At 51.4% G+C, this 12,146-nt stretch overlaps 1 protein-coding gene across 9 annotated transcripts in view; it reads right to left on the bottom strand.

Annotated features, from left to right (window-relative positions):
• GMDS (GDP-mannose 4,6-dehydratase) overlaps positions 1-12,146 on the bottom strand; it is a 434,715-nt gene that overhangs the window by 382,487 nt on the left and 40,082 nt on the right. The gene's annotated exons all lie outside the window — the stretch shown is intronic.

Below are 12,146 nucleotides of genomic sequence, written 5' to 3'. Positions count from 1 at the left end.
GAGACCGTGAGGCTGAGTGTCCGGTTCTAAACCAATTACAGGTTCCCGGCAAACACAGACGGGTCACGGACCTTGGACACCCTCCCTCGTTCGGTAAATACTCGCTGAGCATCTTCTGTGGGGTGGAAGGTTCCGTGCTTTGATGCTGGAGGCTCAGAGTTCTCAACTCTCCCACAGTGTGAACAGACTCACCACCCACTTTGAAAAGTTTGGGGGATTAGGTGAGTAAATGCTCGCAAGTGTACTTTTAAAAAAGGACAAAGCCTTTTCTCCCACTCCTTCCTGTTATGGTATTTTCAGATCTTACACAGAAAAATGAAATCCATGTTCAAACTCACCAATTTCACTTCTTTTAAAACCATGCCTACAGAATCTCTCACACTTTTCTGGATAAAGGAAATTCTTCTGTTTTACAGGTACAATCGTCCTAACTGTTTTTTCATTTCATTTTCATCTCAAATGCTGTTCAGATGGTAGCAGAACGAGATGATGGGTGAGGACAGCATGGAAAGGTGCCCGCCCTTGGAAGGCTCCACGGCAGATTCAGAAGACCCAGACCCAGGAAGCAGAGTAGCCCGGGAGGCAGCTCCGGGAGGCAGCCCCACCGTCCTCCTGCAGAGCGGGCGGGGCCTCCCCAGGCCGGTCATGGTCGGGGGACCGGCGACTGAACCCCCGGTCGGGGGGCCGGCGACTGAACCCCCGAACAGTAGGACTGTTTCACCCCACACCTCAGGAATCTCAGAGTTGGCCAGATTTGGGAACCTAATAAATCTTCACATTTTTGCTTCTTGAAAAGGATATTTCAGTTAATTAACATGAGTCAACTTAAAAAGCACTAATTCAAAAAGGGAACAGCACTTCTTCAGCAGTGTAATAATGGCAACTCTTTTTAGAGATTTAAAAAAAAATACCTTTTAAACACTAAATTTTATTAGGAGTGAATGAGGTGGTTAGATGGCTTCACCGACTCGATGGACATGAGTTTGAGTAAGCTCTGGGAGTTGGTGATGGACACGGAGGCCTGGCGTGCTGCAGTCCATGGGGTCGCAAAGAGTCAGACACGACTGAGCAACTGAACTGAATTGAACTGAACTTCTTCTCTGAGTAAAAAAAAAAAAAGTTAAAATGAATTTCATAACAAAAGAAACAGCTCAACTGAATGTGTGCAAGCTAGGGATCCAAACGGGCACAGTCTGTATTATCTGTCACTTGATCAAATAGAAATGGGCAGTAAACTGGATGTAAATATATACATACAAGAACAGATGGTATCGCACCAATGGGCCAGTAAAGGAATGGTAAGTTTAAGGCGACTAAAACATCACCAGCCCTTAAAAAGACTCAGCCAATTTAAGGAGCTTGAGAATTTAAAAAATTGTGTTTCCTGGGCTGGACAGAACTAAATCAAAGTATCGTAGAACTCAAAGAACTTGCCACCTTGGCCTGGCGGACCATCTGTCCGCTCCACGGCCCCACAGACCCTCCCAAGGGAATCAGCACGGGTACACGCGGAGGGCGGCCCAGCTCCCTCGGGCCCACGAGGTTCCGAGCCAGCAGGGGTAACCCTCCCAGCACATGCCCACCCAGACACTCAAACCTCAAGGAGTGAATCTGCTGCGTTTCAACACACAAGGGCAGGCACACGCCCTTCAAACTGCCACAGATGAAACATCCACTGAGTCTCTGTTAATAGTAACAGTACGGGTCAGTTTATATCCAACACTTACATGGCCCCTGAAGCGTGTTGTAACCCTGTACCCCTATTCACTCCGAGTCCACGTACACAGTGTGGGCCATGCCCACCTCACAAGGGGGCACTGCTTCTACACCGGCCTTACAGACCAGGGAACAGGCAGTTTCTGAACACACATATGCTGATGTCCCCCACAAACAAGGATGCTCTGATGCCAAAGCATGTCACTGGAAACACATTCCAAGTAGACAAGATAATCTCCACGGCGTACGGAAACAGGGCTGCCATGAGCAGAGCACAGAAATTTGAAATCCCTCAGCATCCTTTCATCGAGCAGCTACTCTGTGCAAGAGACAACTCTATTCTCTTCGTGGAACGTAACAAGGAACAGAAGCGCCACCTGCCTTCGAGAACACCGCCGTTTAGTCCAAGAGAGGAGAAATAAACACAAAACACCGCAGGACACACAGGAAAGCGTCAAGACCATAAAACACGGCAGAAACAACTCCAAGTTAAGTCAAGTCTAAGATAACGCCTTTCTTTAAAAAAAGGCAATTGGTATTCACAATAAAAAATTCTAAAGTAGCTTTAAAACTTGATTGAAGAAGTTGCAGTACCAATCCACAGGTGTTTGAAAGGGTTATGCCAAAAAAAAAAATCATTTTAAGTTTCTCTATTTTGAAATTTGGATTGACTGCCGAAGTCAATAAGATCAATAGAATTCTCACTTAAAAACAGAAATGAAATTTCAGATGCTACACCAATCGGATCATACTAGAGATGAAAAAGATACAAGATGGGAACAGGCAATTTCTTGACAAGGGCCAGCTACAAAGTACAGGTCCCCCACAGGGAGACTAAGTAATTCTGGGTCTGTGGTCTGAGCAGCACCACCTGGGCGTGTGCGGACCACTCAGGGATACAGGACTGAACCAACGGCGGCCTGAGAACAGGCGAAGATGCCCACTGGCATTGGCCGAGACGCCAGAGGCCGGGCAACGTCACAGCGTATTTCGAAACAGCAAAGGCCCTCTCTCAGGGAAAGAAAAGAATAGGAGCGTCAGGGTCTCACCTCACAGAGCCCAGACCAAATCAAAGACCCCCGGAGCTTTCTGGGAAGACCCGAAGGCTACAGGAGAGGCGTGCTCCAGAGCCACCCTGTTTTCTCAGTCCTCTGGGCGGAGGGCAGCTCTGGTGTGATAGTCACAAATGTGGTCTGAGTCTTGATCTTTTTTGTCACTGAACTTACCAAAGGAAAAAAAAAAGGGGGGTGGGGGGTGGGGACAGGTATTACCAAACACACAAATGGTTTGCAAAATAGAGTTCAGGAGCTAAAAGCTAATATAAAGGTTGCATTTTTCCTTTCCTCTTTTCTCATTGTCTTGAGAACAGGACACTGTGTCAGATCCAGCTGGAGGGCGGCCCACAGCTCCGCCCCGCCTCGTGAGGAGCTGTTCTTTGTGGGACGAGTTGAGACAGAATCACAGGCCAATTAAGCACACACGGAGCAGGATGCCACTCAGGAATCAGTAACAGCTAACGTGGACAAGTCCTCCCAGTCGTCCCAAAGAATTTTTCTGAGAGTTTCCAAAATATTTGAGCAACAAAAAGATTTCTTTCTCTGCTGTTTTGAAGGCATGAAACCAGCTGGACACTGCCAGAGGCCTCCTGCACGAGGCATTTCCTCTCCGGGTCCTCTGTAACAATAGCACAGAAGTCAGAACTGTGAAGTTCCACTTTTAAAAGGATTTACAAAGAGGCTCACAGGAACAAGGAAGGTAACACTTCTCACATCTCAATCCCCACCCACCCCTCTCTTCAAACTACTTCTTCCTGTCGATAACCGGCGTCTCTATTTACCCAATCAGGACACACACTCAGAAGTCACCCTGCTGCCCTTCCCGCTCCCCAAATCCAATCTGTCAGCAAGTCCTACCAGTTCAACTTCAAAACATCCCACAGACCAGCCTACTCTCTCCATTGTCCCACAACACTCCCATCTACACCACCACCACCTCCAGGCGGGACCACCCCACATCACCTCCTGCCTGGACCATCCCACCATCACCTCCTGCCTGGACTACCCCACCACCACCTCCACGCTGGGCCACTCCACCAGCCTCCTAACTCGTTCAGTTCAGTTCAGTCACTCAGTCGTGTCCGACTCTTTGCGACCCCATGAACTGCAGCACGCCAGGCCTCCCTGTCCATCGCCAACTCCCAGAGTTTACCCAAACCCATGTCCATTGAGTGGGTGATGCCATCCAGCCATCTCATCCTCTGTCGTCCCCTTCTCCTCCTGCCTTCAGTCTTTCCCAGCATCAGGGTGTTTTCCAATGAGTCAGCTCTTCGCATCAGGTGGCCAAAGTATTGGAGTTTCAGCCTTAGCATCAGTCCTTCCAATGAACACCCAGGATGATCTCCTCTACGATGGTCTCCTAATTCGTACCTCCCCACTTTCTTGAACCCTAATATCCATGCTGCCAAAGTGATCTGCTTCAACTCTGAAGACTTCAGAGAAGTCACTGGATAAAATCAGCATTCTAGACAAAACACAGCCTTGCTGTCAGAGTCAGGAAGCCCTGCCCACCCGTCAGCTGCCTCCTGCCACCCCCTCCTTCCCACCGTGCCCCCAGCCTCCTGTCACCCCCTCCTTCCCACCATGCCCCCAGCCTCCTGTCACCCCCTCCTTCCCACCGTGCCCCCAGCCTCCTGCCACCCGCTGCTTCTCACTGTGCCCCCAGCCTCTCTCTGCTCCTAGGACCACCCGTCAGCTGCCTCCTGTCACCCCCTCCTTCCCACTGTGCCCCCAGCCTCCTGCCACCCCCTCCTTCCCACCATGCCCCCAGCCTCTCTCTGCTCCTAGGACATTCAAACTCAGCTTGTTGTCACCTTGAGGCCTGTCAAGATGAGCCCCAGCATCTTCAGATTTCAGCACAAACCTCACAGCAGCCTTCCCTGACCAGAACCTACACCCCATCTTCACCTGCTGGCCTGGAGCACAGGGCTTCTCAAACTACCTCTGATGAAAGGAACCCCCCCCCTTTTTTTTTCATTTTCAATATATCACAGAACTGATCTAAAATACAGTAAAATTATTTTCTTTAAAGATAGAGTCAACAAAGACACAGAGAACATGCGCTAGAGATTTTAGTTAACAGCGGTGATGGTCTAAACCCCGCTCCATCACAGCCCTGAGCCTCAGCCCTGCGCTCCTCCCGCTGAGCCGGCAGCCCGGGCCTGGGCACTGCCTGCGCTGCCACCAGGGTGACCGCCAGCCACTGCTGCCAGATGCTGTGCTGGGCTCTGGAGCGCAGCGACGGACAGGCACAGGGCCCTGCCCTCTCAGGGCCGTGTGCTCCAGGGAGGCCCGAGAGGCTGGGTCCTCGTCAAGAGCACAAGGCGGAACCAGGATCTGAACTCCGGGGTGACTCCGCGGCGTTTCCCGGGTGCCGAGCAACGCTAATCACTTCTCCTCAGTGCTGTGGGAAAGCACACATCCCAGCAGGGGAGGAAATGCTCCAGAACAGCCTTAAGACTTCACGTGGGTCAAGAGCAACGGTAACCTCCTGCAGAGCACGCTGCCTGCCGGCACGGCGGACCAACAAGTGTGGACCAGGGCGGCCCGGTGCACACAAGGCACCGCCTGCTCCTGAAAACACCGCCTCGCGTGACCGCATACTCCTTACATTACACGGCAGTCAGAGACTTTGATCAAAGTCACCACTTCTAAATGTGTGTCCGTTGGGATATCAACTTGGAGGATCCAACCATGTGGAAGAACTCAACTACATCCTTAACCAGTGTCTGGAGCCGTCAGCAACGGTCCCTAACAGCCATTCCACTCCTCAGCTAAACTGCCAACCCTCGCCCTGTCTGCCCTGCAAGCATCAGTCTACCGGACATGTGAGTTCCTTCACCCACTCCCCAGGTCAGTAATAGAGACACTCAGAATTTCTCCCAAGACAGAATCAATGTCTCAGCAGAAAACCCCAGCTGCCACCCTTGGGCCATCTTAAAGAAATGGGGCCAAGATGATGCTAATACATATTAAACACAGAACTCAGCTTCCTAAGATCTCATCAGCTTGTGATAAAACATGAAGCCCCACTCAGGTGCAGGCACCCTGGCCCACGTGCTCCACCAGCAGGTCTGAACCTGCATCCTGAGGGCGGGCGCGTCACAGGTGCTCTTTCTCTCCACGCCCATCCATCACACCCTCTCCCTCAAGCTCCCCACACCATCACCATTCCGTTTCACAGATGAGAAAACGGCGAACTAGGGATGTTTAGTAAATGCCTGTCAAAGAATGAATCAAGGAACACATATTTGCTAAAATTTTATTGTTAAATACAGCATTTCTTTCTTGGCAATGACTCTCAAATTTGGCTAGGCTTCAGGTCACCAAGCTGCCATGATCGAAGCCACCAGCTGGTTCTCATACAGCCAAACTGGCCCTGGAAATAAGTGACCTTCACCACGTGAAAACCAAGGATGCATGTGGACAAAAACACGCAGGGAAAGCAGGAACATGCCAGCTGCTCATTTTCAAGACTTGCTGGGCCTGCCGTAATGTTTTACTGTACAGTGTTACTAAAGTATTAATTGTGCGGCAGTTCAAAAATCACGTGTTTATGTTACCACAGTGGAGGCCTGGGCCCATCCCTTAAAAATAGCAAAGGCACCAATCAACGAAACCTGGCGTAAGTCTACCTACTTGGCTTACCTGATTCCTAAAAGAAGGCCAAGGGCACTGCTTAAAGATTTCCACTGAAGCATCAGAACGTGTGCGACAACCAGGATGACGGGCAACGAGCCCCTGCGGCTGCTGCGCAGGAGCGGTGTGCCGGCTGGCTCTCCTGTAACAAGGCAGCCCCGCATCCCCTGCAGGTACCTTCAAGCCTTTGCTCCAATACACACTGAACACCATTGTTTAGCTGTGTTTACTAATTTCAAGGAAAAAAAAATCTATTCTATCAAGCAAGGACTGAAAACCACATAATCGCCTACACAGATTCACTTATCAAGATCTGAGTAATCAAGGCGAAGGGCTGAAAGTACTGGTGGATACATACTAACACCCTCCAGCTGCTGGGGTTCCGACCCAAACGGGCACCAACGAGAAGTCTCTACTTGAGTATTTGCCACGCTTCAGAAATAAATGCATACAAGGATATATATTTATACATAATGTCACATATGTGATACATTTGATACTTTCAACTGAAGTGAAGTCTACTGTTAAATGTTACTCTATATTTCAAAAATAATAAATGCTTTAAAAGCTTTGCCAAATCATTAAAGTACCCGCAACAATCCCTTCTCTTTGGGCAACCACTCTTTAGATATCAGGTCTGCTCTCTGATTTTGCAATGGCATCATTTAGGACCCGCCACAGTCTTTGTTCAAAGTTCATAAAATAAACAGATGAAAGGACCAGGTTCCCCGGTCCTTCCTGTGCTGGGGCAGAGAGGACGTGCCCCTCTCCAGTCAGCTGACTCTGGCCAAGTAGGGCCTTTCCCCACCTTCAGATTCTGCTTCAGCTCTGCTCTGTCAGTCTGGGCAGAAGTCAGTGACCAGCAGGATCCACACCACGCTTGGGAAAGACATCCCATTCCTTTGCTCCTCACCAACAATGGCACCCCACTCCAGTACTCTTGCCTGGAAAATTCCATGGATGGAGGAGCCTGGTGGGCTGCAGTCCATGGGGTCACTAAGGGTCAGACACGACTGAGCGACTTCACTTTCACTTTTCACTTTCATGCATTGGAGAAGGAAATGGCAACCCACTCCAGTGTTCTTGCCTGGAGAATCCCAGGGACGGTGGAGCCTGGTGGGCTGCCGTCCATGGGGTCACACAGAGTCGGACACAACTGAAGTGACTTAGCAGCAGCAAGAAGAATTCTCAGCTCTCTGGCTGTGATTTACCTGTGGCCCCATTAGTCACAGCCACAAGCTTGACTCTTATCCCAGGAGACCTAAGCTCCTCCTTGGAAAGGGACCAAGCTCTGAGACAAAATACGGAATGGGAGCACCAGACTGCCTCGTGGGGTCCCGCGGGGAAAGCATCACCTTGTGGAGACGCCCTGCTCCCCATTTCACCCGCCGGCCAGCCTGCGAGGCAGACCCACACTACTCTCGCTTTTCAAAAGAGAACACCGAGGTTTAAAATGAAACGAAGAAGCTTTGCCTAAGATGACACCCCAGGTAAAACAGTGAAGAATAATAGCCTGGCTGTGCCGTGATCTGCCATTCTTTCACCGTAAGAGATCATTTAAAACAGGACCCACATTATGAGGAAACAGTGACAGTTTTCAAGCTGGAACTGCTTTATTCAAAGGGAGAGTTACTTTTACATGTTTTCAATACAGTCAATTCCTGAAAAGCAGAAAATGACAGATTTAAACCAGCACTCTCGCCTGAGAATCAAATAATTCAATTCCTACTGCTGAAACACTAAGACGACACCCAGGGGTCAGCTCCACAGAAGGGGAGAGGTGGAGTCTCCAGGCTCCTGCAGAGCCGTCAGCTCCTTGAGGATATGACCAGCGCCTCCCCCCCACTCCTGCCAGGCCCCCAACAGGGACAAATTGACTGCCCACACCTCAGGCACCCCCTGCCCTCAGAAGCAAGGTGCCCATTCCCACAGAGGAGGGGGGTTTAGTGTCAGGGTTGCGGGGGAGCACAGGTCCTCCTGCACAGAACAGGACTATGGATTTGATTATTTTACTCAATCTCAGAATTCTCTCCTTGGATACAAAGTCCAGTTTAGCTAAAACTCATCAATGGTCAGTCAAAAGAAATTTTAGCTTTTCCACAGTCAATATTTTCAAAACCAAAGGCAAAACTGCCTACAAAAACAGTATCAAGAGCTTCTTTTAAGAGCTTTACTGGTGGCTCAATGGGTAAAGAATCTGCCTGCCGATGCAGGAGACGCGGGTTCGGTCCCCGGTCCAGGAAGATCCCACATGCCTCCGAGCAACTAATCCCACGGGCCACAACTACTGAGTCTGTGCTCTAGCACCAGGAGCCACAAGTGCAGAGCCCGCACGCCGCAGCTCTCGAAGCTCGGGCAGCCTGTGCTCGCAAGAAAAGCCACCAGAAAGCAGCAGGCTTTCCACAACTTTCCCCCACTCACTACAACCAGAGAAAGCCTGCGTGCAGCAGTGAGGACCCAGCCCAGACAGAAGTAAACAAATCTAATTACTTTGTAAAAAAAAAAAAAAGACTCAGTCTCTCTAGCTGCTTCACTGAAATGTCTGAAACTGAACAGTCACAGAATCAGCTCGTCCTGGAGCTCGCCAACTGCCCTCATCTGACATGGACTGGGTTCATCGCTGCAGCAGGAAAGGCAGAAAGAGGCTTCCATGCTCCATCTCTGCCGCAGAGGGACGTGTCACAGGCAAGTCCAGCTCTAAAGGGTCCAACCAGCAGCTACTGCCTCACATACAGCGTCTGCGTTCTCCACTAGCTGCTGCGGGGTGTCACCAGGAGCCAGTCTCGGTTCCCAAGGAGCTTACAGTGCGGTCGTCAGGACAAGGCGACAACCAATGACCTCGCACGCCACACAGGCTCAGAGACAGACTCGGGCCTGTCCCGCAAGGACGGGCCGGGAAGCCGGCCTCCAGGACCGACATGGGAGCTCCGTCAGGACACACAATGCAGCCGATGAGCAGACGCCCCTGGGAAGCGACAGCGTCCGCTGTGCCCTGCAACCACACCCCCGTGATACCCACGACAGGGGCGGGCTGCGGGGCTTGTGGCAGGGCCCACACGCCAGGCATTAACTCACCCGTCAGTGAAACCCTCGAAGAAAACAGACCCTGTACTTCTGCAAACGGTGGGGTGGGAGGGGCCATCAGCCTGGCTGCTGGACAGCAGGCCCGGCAGACGCGGCCCGCGCACGCCGCAGGCTCTGAGCCTCTACACTCTGCTCCTGGCTCAGAGGTTTGCTCCTACCTTCTACCTTCATTCCTGTCCCTTCTTTCTTTTCTTCACCCCAGGAGGCCTGTGTGGCCGACAAGCACTGACCCTTGACTCCCGACTTGCAGCTGGACCAGCCCCCGCTCACTGCTAATGCCGCTGGGGACACCTCTGTACCGTGTGCTCGTTTGTTTGCGGCACCTGTTCAGGCACTGACACCTGGCTGGGAGACCATCTTGGAAGGGGCAGCACCCAAAATCCCAAAGGCAAACCCTCACCAAGCTGTGCGGTGGATTTGACAGGAGAGTGGAACTTGTGGGTAGCACAGGAGTTAGAGACGTCACTCCAGGCTTGGGTCTGAAATGGGTCAGGTCGCCTCCATCCCAACTAATACCCCTCTGGGCCATACACTCTGGGACTAGGAAAAGTTCGGACAACAGGAATTAAGAAAGAAAAAATCTTATTAGGTTATGTAATCAGCTTTGGCCACAGTATGAGTTAGAAAGCCAAGAAAAGTGGCCACTAAACAGACCCCTGAGTTATGACCCCAGGTTGTAGTTAAACTTATATTACAGAAGGAAGTTAAAAACGGACCGGGGCACCGTATGCTCAACTTCCCAGGGCCACACATCCAGGAAACGAGACCCCAAAGGAAGGCAGGATATGAGGAGCCCAGAGGAGTGACTCCAGGAAGGACACAGAGGACATGCCGACTGGGCCCCTAGGGGGTCACCAGCACCCTGGGCCCCTGAGGCAGACAGGCCCTCAGTGGAATCACCAGGGGAAGTGTACTGACATGGAACCGTGTCACCAGACGGTACCAGATCGCCTATCTAACAGAGGGCGGGAAGACACTTACAGTGAAACCGTCAGCTGTGCAGAGGTGAAAGAGGTCAACGGGGACAGGGCGACGACCTTGCAGCCTTCCCAGGCAGCCCAGAGGCGGCTCTCGGGAAGCAGGACAGCGTGGAGCCCACCCCCCAACCTCGAGAGACAGGCCCTTTAGGCCGTGCGTTTTCCAGCCCAGTCTGCTGGTCCCCACGCTGACATCAGGCACGATACTCAGAAAGCGACAGCTGGTCCTCAGATGCCAAAAACTGTTTGCTTCAATTGGTTTATTCAGTCTCCAGTCATAGGGATTTGGCAAAAGGGCTGGAGGCAGCCAGAGAGCTCCGCAAAGGCCCAGATGATGGCGCGGCTCTGTCCATCCAGAGACTACCCAGGGGGATCCCGCTTCTCTAGGCCAATCTGACCCTGCTGGACCCCTAGGCTCGTGGCTACCCAGATGGGGCCCGGGTTCTGCAGGGGACAAAGGGGGCGCTGGGGGGAAGATCGCAATCCATGAGTCCTTTGCAAAGACCCAGGGCACTGGTGGAGGGGATGCCCAGATGCCAGAGCGATGGGGGCCCCTCGGCCATTGATGGTTTTGCCATCAGAAGATGGACAGGGCCTGAGGCCAACAGGGGCTCTGCCTAGAGATGCCCTCTGCGTAACTGAGGATGAGCCGTGCATGGTCACTGATGGGGCAGCCAGCTGACAGAATTTCTTACAGACACTGGTGCAACCTTCCTTAACCCCAACGACTGGAAGTCTTAGCAACCGTAAGGGGTATGTGATGGGGGCGGCAGGGCGAGGCGGGGACACGCTGTCTTGCGGCCCCTTCTGTGCAACGTCAATGGCCAGCTGTTTCCACATTCCTTTTTGTGCCTGACCGTCCCATCCCTTTAATGGGAAGAGGCGTATTAACTAATGAGGGCCGCTGTTTCTCAAGGGGCAACGAAACCAACCTCATCACCACGGCTTCTAACAGGAAGTGGGAAGAAGCAGAGGAAACCTAGAGCTAAAACAGAAGACGCCATAGACCCTGGAGTGTGGACTGCAGAGGCCCCAGACGTGGCCAAAGATATCCAGCTGGTGATTATTAAGTTCAAAAGGGCCACAGAGTCTCCAAATCTAAGGCACATATTTCTTAAACCCAGGGAGGATCCTCAAGAGTGTTTATGAATAACCGAAATGGGAGGCCACTGCTCTGACTAACTAACCTTGACTGATAGGAATTTGAGAGCAGGCAGGGGTGGGGCGGGTGCTTCCTAACACAGATGAAGGGAAGTTTGTTACTATGTTACCATCCCAGCGCAGGTAAACTGGTGTGTCAGGCATGCAGCATCCCTGAGGTGATCACTCAATTCTTTGAGAGGGAAAAAAAAATTCTGGCCTTAAGGGAACAAAGTCATCCTAGGAGAAACTAGCCTTTCCGTGCCTTTGAGATGCAAATATTCCACTTGGTCTTCTCCAGGAACCCATCATCTTTTTAAAACGAAAATTCTGAAAATGAGGTTGGTGATCTAGAAGCTGACTTGTTGAGGACAAATAGAAATCCTGTGTCTTTTTCCCTAAAAAGGGTTTTCACCATCTAGACAGGTGACCTTGATTCGTTCCATCTACTGCAAACCCAACGTGAACCAACCTCCTTTGTAACTGATGGGTTTTACATTGTTGTAGCCGATTCGTGGCAGAAATTCTGGAATGG

The sequence above is a fragment of the Bos grunniens genome, chromosome 23, assembly GCF_055505025.1.
Source record: "Bos grunniens cultivar Pamir isolate PY7600 chromosome 23, Bosgru_T2T1.0, whole genome shotgun sequence".
NCBI classification, from domain to species: domain Eukaryota; kingdom Metazoa; phylum Chordata; class Mammalia; order Artiodactyla; family Bovidae; genus Bos; species Bos grunniens.
This window is presented reverse-complemented; position numbering and strand designations above follow the sequence as displayed.